General features: G+C 42.7%; 1 long non-coding RNA gene across 1 annotated transcript; it reads right to left on the reverse strand.

The window, feature by feature from the left end:
* Positions 1–1,015: 1,015 nt before the first annotated feature.
* Positions 1,016–2,608, reverse strand: LOC124029747. The gene is made up of 3 exons (XR_006837836.1): positions 2,432–2,608; positions 1,553–2,187; positions 1,016–1,424 (listed from the first exon to the last, which is right to left on the reverse strand). It is a non-coding gene; the product is annotated as an uncharacterized LOC124029747 (long non-coding RNA).
* Between the last annotated feature and the right edge of the window lie 5,084 nt (positions 2,609–7,692).

The following is a 7,692-nucleotide window of genomic DNA, read 5'->3' on the forward strand; positions in this document are numbered from 1 at the left end:
ACAGGGTTTTTACCAGTGATGCTGTTGTCTTACAACAGGTGGCTGTATACTGTACGGAGGAAGACCTACGACAGGGTTTACCAGTGATGCTGTTGTCTTACAACAGGTGGCTGTATACTGTACGGAGGAAGACCTACGACAGGGTTTACCAGTGATGCTGTTGTCTTACAACAGGTGGCTGTATACTGTACGGAGGAAGACCTCGACAGGGTTTACCAGTGATGCTGTTGTCTTACAACAGGTGGCTGTATACTGTACGGAGGAAGACCTACGACAGGGTTTACCAGTGATGCTGTTGTCTTACAACAGGTGGCTGTATACTGTACGGAGGAAGACCTACGACAGGGTTTACCAGTGATGCTGTTGTCTTACAACAGGTGGCTGTATACTGTACGGAGGAAGACCTACGACAGGGTTTACCAGTGATGCTGTTGTCTTACAACAGGTGGCTGTATACTGTACGGAGGAAGACCTCGACAGGGTTTACCAGTGATGCTGTTGTCTTACAACAGGTGGCTGTATACTGTACGGAGGAAGACCTCGACAGGGTTTACCAGTGATGCTGTTGTCTTACAACAGGTGGCTGTATACTGTATGGAGGGAAGACCTACGACAGGGTTTACCAGTGATGCTGTTGTCTTACAACAGGTGGCTGTATACTGTACTGAGGAAGACCTACGACAGGGTTTACCAGTGATGCTGTTGTCTTACAACAGGTGGCTGTATACTGTACGGAGGAAGACCTACGACAGGGTTTACCAGTGATGCTGTTGTCTTACAACAGGTGGCTGTATACTGTACGGAGGAAGACCTACGACAGGGTTTACCAGTGATGCTGTTGTCTTACAACAGGTGGCTGTATACTGTACTGAGGAAGACCTACGACAGGGTTTACCAGTGATGCTGTTGTCTTACAACAGGTGGCTGTATACTGTACGGAGGAAGACCTACGACAGGGTTTACCAGTGATGCTGTTGTCTTACAACAGGTGGCTGTATACTGTACTGGAGGAAGACCTACGACAGGGTTTACCAGTGATGCTGTTGTCTTACAACAGGTGGCTGTATACTGTACGGAGGAAGACCTACGACAGGGTTTACCAGTGATGCTGTTGTCTTACAACAGGTGGCTGTATACTGTACGGAGGAAGACCTACGACAGGGTTTACCAGTGATGCTGTTGTCTTACAACAGGTGGCTGTATACTGTACTGAGGAAGACCTACGACAGGGTTTACCAGTGATGCTGTTGTCTTACAACAGGTGGCTGTATACTGTACTGAGGAAGACCTACAACAGGGTTTACCAGTGATGCTGTTGTCTTACAACAGGTGGCTGTATACTGTACTGAGGAAGACCTACGACAGGGTTTACCAGTGATGCTGTTGTCTTACAACAGGTGGCTGTATACTGTACGGAGGAAGACCTACGACAGGGTTTACCAGTGATGCTGTTGTCTTACAACAGGTGGCTGTATATACTGAGGAAGACTCCACGACCAGGGTTTACCAGTGATGCTGTTGTCTTACAACAGGTGGGAAGACTGAGGAAGACCTACGACAGGGTTTACCAGTGATGCTGTTGTCTTACAACAGGTGGCTGTATACTGTACGGAGGAAGTGCAGAAGAAAGTCTCCCTGTCTGATGTTTGGAGGTGTCGTCCCCTTTGTTCTGAATCTAGGTCATTGAACGCCACGTTAGGGTCTTCACAACTTCCCAGATCTCCAGAGACAGGCGTTTGTTAAGTTAGACCTTTCCCCTTGCTTCCTGTCCATCAAAACGGGGTAAAATGTCCCCATGATTGAAATCAAATACAATTCTACTAACAGTAGAATAATAAAAAAATAATAACTAATGAATAAATACACAAAACATAAATACTCTACATACGTGTACCTGAGCTCAGACCTATAGCACCTCTCTGACATCAGAGCACCAACAGGGGGGGGGCTGACTCGCTGACACGCCAACCGCCCAACGGTCCGTCCCCATTATTCAAAACTCAGAGACACCACATCATTAAGGTTTTTTCAGAGTTTCATAGTGCAAAGTGAAATGTCTTTTATCGTCTCACGGAAAGAACGTCCTTAAATTCCCTTCAGGTTTAGTCCAGCTTCTCTCAGCTGCTGAACTTGGCGTGGACGATCATACGAGGCTTAGGTAGTGTTGGGGGTTGCTTAGGAACAGATCTGGGGGGGGAAAGGAGATAGATGTTAAAAGTGCATGTTAAGTATCACGTCCAGAAATTCACAAGTGAATGGTTAGAAAACGTATTCTTGGCATGACTGAATAAATTGATTCATCTCAGAACGCTGAACAAAATCTAGCTTGACCAAAATCTTCCTTGGCCAGCCAGTAACAGTCTGTCAAGCGAGACTATATATAAGTTGATTGATCTAATGCTGGGTGTTGTTCAGAGTATCTGGGACGCACCTGTTGTGGTGTGGAATAGGTCTCAGCGGCCTGGGGACACCGGGGACAGGTACAGGGATGGGGACACCGACAGCAATGGGACTACTGATCAGATGACCACTCCTTCCGGGGGAGTTAGGGTTAGGGTTAGCAGGCAAAGGCTTCTGGGAATTCCTGCTCATTTGGTCGGCAGATAGAGGTTTTTGGATATTTTTGCAGATATTCCTGCCCAGGGGGTCGGCAGGTAGAGGCTTCTGGGTATTCCTGCCCAGGGGTCGGCAGGTAGAGGCTTCTGGGTATTCCTGCCCAGGGGTCGGCAGGTAGAGGGGTTTCTGGGGTGGACTTGGAATCTCCAAATCCTATTAAAGACAGACACACCGACAATCAATCAAAACAATCAATGAATGAAGGAATCAGTCTATCAATCATATCAAACCAACTCTTTATTGTCCCAATTGGAACGTGTGTAAAGCAGTATTAAGTCCAAAATGAGCCATGCTGATTAATTCAAAGCTTAGTCTGAACTGAAAACGGATGGAATCAGTCGACTCAGATGATAACGTTGACCCACACACACCACCAGGGGGCGATCAAATCCACCTAATTGTACCGCAGGTCTCATCTGAGCTCTGTCTGCCTGTATTACCGCATCAACACCATTCCTAGGTCACCATGGCATCCTCCTCCCTCCCTCCCACCCTCCTTCCTTCCTTCCTTCCTTCCTTCCTTCCTTCCTTCCTTCCTTCCTTCCTTCCTTCCTTCCTTCCTTCCTTCCTTCCTTCCTTCCTCCCTCCCTCCTCCTCCCTCCCTCCCTCCCTCCCTCCCTCCCTCCCCAAACAGACAGTATAAATATGTGTGTCCAAAATCGCACCCTATTCCCTATAGACCCTGGTCTAAAGTAGTGCACTATAAAGGGAATAGGGTGCCATTTAAGAATCAGACAGCATGTGATGAAGATCCTTCATGTGTCACTAATCTACTGGAGAAGGATGACATCATGATGAACTGTCTGGCTGTTACCTACTGTACAGATGTTCCACATTCACACACACACACTCAGACAGACAGACAGACAGACAGACAGACAGACAGACAGACAGACAGACAGACAGACAGACAGACAGACAGACAGACAGACAGACAGACAGACAGACAGACAGACAGACAGACAGACAGACAGGACAGACACAGACAGACAGACAGACAGACAGACAGACAGACAGATAAAGAACACACACACACACACACACACACACACACACACACACACACACACACACACACACACACACACACACACACACACACACACACACACACACACACACACACACACACACACACACACACACACACATCGTTTCTCTAAGAAGGTAAGAGTGTTTAGATACTCCATACAGTACCATACAGTACCATACAGTATCATATAGTACCATGCCATACAGTACAATACAGTATCATATAGTACCATGCCATACAGTACCATACAGTACCATATAGTACCATACCATACAGTACCATACAGTACCATATAGTACCATACCATACAGTACCATACAGTACCACACAGTACCATATCGTACCATACCATACAGTACCACACAGTACCATATCGTACCATACCATACAGTATAATATAGTACCATACCATACAGTACCATACAGTATCATACAGTACCATACAGTATCATATAGTACCATACCATACAGTATCATACAGTACCATACAGTATCAGTACCATACAGTATCATACAGTACCATACAGTATCATATAGTACCATACCATACAGTATCATACAGTACCATACAGTATCATATAGTACCATACCATACAGTATCATATAGTACCATACCATACAGTATCATACAGTATCACACAGTATCATACAGTATTATACAGTACCATACAATACAGTATCATATAGTACCATACCATACAGTATCATACAGTACCATACCATACAGTACCAGACAGTATCATACCATACAGTATCATACAGTACCATACAGTACCATACAGTATCATACAGTACCATACATTACCATACAGTATCATAGAGTACCATACAGTACCATACCATACAGTATCATACAGTACCCATACCATACAGTATCATACAGTACCATACATTACCATACAGTATCATAGAGTACCATACAGTACCATACCATACAGTACCATACAGTACCAGTACCATACAGTACCATACCATACAGTATCATACAGTACCATACCATACAGTACCATACATTACCATACAGTATCATACCATACAGTATCATACCACACAGTATCATACAGTACCATACCACACAGTACCATACAGTATCATACAGTACCATACAGTACCATACAGTACCATACCATACAGTATCATAGAGTACCATACAGTACCATACCATACAGTACCATACAGTATCATACAGTACCATACAGTACCATACCACACAGTACCATACAGTACCACACAGTACCATACAGTACCATACCATACAGTATCATACCATACAGTATCATACCACACAGTACCATACAGTACCATACCATACAGTATCATACCATACAGTATCATACAGTACCATACAGTACCACACAGTACCATACAGTATCATACCATACAGTATCATACCACACAGTACCATACAGTACCATACAGTACCATACAGTACCATACCATACAGTATCATACAGTATCAGTACCATACAGTATCATACAGTACCATACATTACCATACAGTATCAGTACCATACAGTACCATACAGTATCATACAGTATCATACCATACAGTATCATAGAGTACCATACCATACAGTATCATATAGTACCATACCATACAGTACCATACAGTACCATACCATACAGTATCATACAGTACCATACAGTACCATACAGTATCATACAGTACCATACATTACCATACAGTATCATAGAGTACCATACAGTACCATACCATACAGTATCAGTACCATACAGTACCATACAGTACCATACCATACAGTATCATATAGTACCATACCATACAGTATCATATAGTACCATACCATACAGTATCATACAGTACCACACAGTACCATACAGTATCATACCATACAGTATCATACCACACAGTACCATACAGTACCAGTACCATACAGTACCATACAGTATCACACAGTACCATACAGTACCATACAGTACCATACAGTACCATACAGTATCATACCACACAGTACCATACAGTATCATACCACACAGTACCATACAGTACCATACAGTATCATACCACACAGTACCATACAGTATCATACAGTACCATACAGTACCATACAGTACCATACAGTATCATACCACACAGTACCATACAGTACCATACAGTATCATACCACACAGTACCATACAGTACCATACAGTATCATACCACACAGTACCATACAGTACCATACAGTATCATACCACACAGTACCATACAGTATCATACCACACAGTACCATACAGTATCATACAGTACCATACAGTATCATACAGTATCATACAGTATCATACCACACAGTACCATACAGTATCATACCACACAGTACCATATAGTACCATACAGTATCATACCACACAGTACCATACAGTACCATATAGTACCATACAGTACCACACAGTACCATACAGTATCATACCACACAGTACCATACAGTACCATACAGTACCATACCACACAGTACCATACAGTATCATACCACACAGTACCATACAGTATCATACCACACAGTACCATATAGTACCATACAGTATCATACCACACAGTACCATACAGTACCATATAGTACCATACAGTACCACACAGTACCATACAGTATCATACCACACAGTACCATACAGTACCATACAGTATCATACCACACAGTATCATACAGTATCATACCACACAGTACCATACAGTACCATACAGTATCATACACAGTACCATACAGTATCATACCACACAGTACCATACAGTATCATACCATACAGTACCATACAGTATCATACAGTACCATACAGTACCATACAGTACCATACCACACAGTACCATACAGTACCATACAGTATCATACCACACAGTACCATACAGTACCATACCATACAGTACCATACAGTATCATACCACACAGTACCATACAGTATCATACCACACAGTACCATACAGTATCATACCACACAGTACCATACAGTATCATACAGTACCATACAGTATCATACAGTACCATACAGTACCATACAGTATCATACAGTATCATACCACACAGTACCATACAGTATCATACCACACAGTACCATACAGTACCATACCACACAGTACCATACAGTATCATACCACACAGTACCATATAGTACCATACAGTATCATACCACACAGTACCATATAGTACCATACAGTATCATACCACACAGTACCATACAGTACCATATAGTACCATACAGTACCACACAGTACCATACAGTATCATACCACACAGTACCATACAGTACCATACAGTACCATACCACACAGTACCATACAGTATCATACCACACAGTACCATACAGTATCATACCACACAGTACCATATAGTACCATACAGTATCATACCACACAGTACCATACAGTACCATATAGTACCATACAGTACCACACAGTACCATACAGTATCATACCACACAGTACCATACAGTACCATACAGTATCATACCACACAGTATCATACAGTATCATACCACACAGTACCATACAGTATCATACCACACAGTATCATACAGTATCATACCACACAGTACCATACAGTATCATACCACACAGTACCATACAGTATCATACCACACAGTACCATACAGTATCATACCACACAGTACCATACAGTATCATACAGTATCATACCACACAGTACCATACAGTACCATACAGTATCATACCACACAGTATCATACAGTATCATACCACACAGTACCATACAGTATCATACCACACAGTACCATACAGTATCATACCACACAGTACCATACAGTATCATACCACACAGTACCATACAGTACCATACAGTATCATACCACACAGTATCATACAGTATCATACCACACAGTACCATACAGTATCATACCACACAGTACCATACAGTACCATACAGTATCATACCACACAGTACCATACAGTACCATACAGTATCATACCACACAGTACCATACAGTATCATACCACACAGTACCATACAGTACCATACAGTATCATACCACACAGTACCATACAGTACCATACAGTATCATACCACACAGTACCATACAGTATCATACCACAC

The sequence above is a fragment of the Oncorhynchus gorbuscha genome, unplaced genomic scaffold (genome assembly GCF_021184085.1).
Source record: "Oncorhynchus gorbuscha isolate QuinsamMale2020 ecotype Even-year unplaced genomic scaffold, OgorEven_v1.0 Un_scaffold_7501, whole genome shotgun sequence".
Classification (NCBI taxonomy): domain Eukaryota; kingdom Metazoa; phylum Chordata; class Actinopteri; order Salmoniformes; family Salmonidae; genus Oncorhynchus; species Oncorhynchus gorbuscha.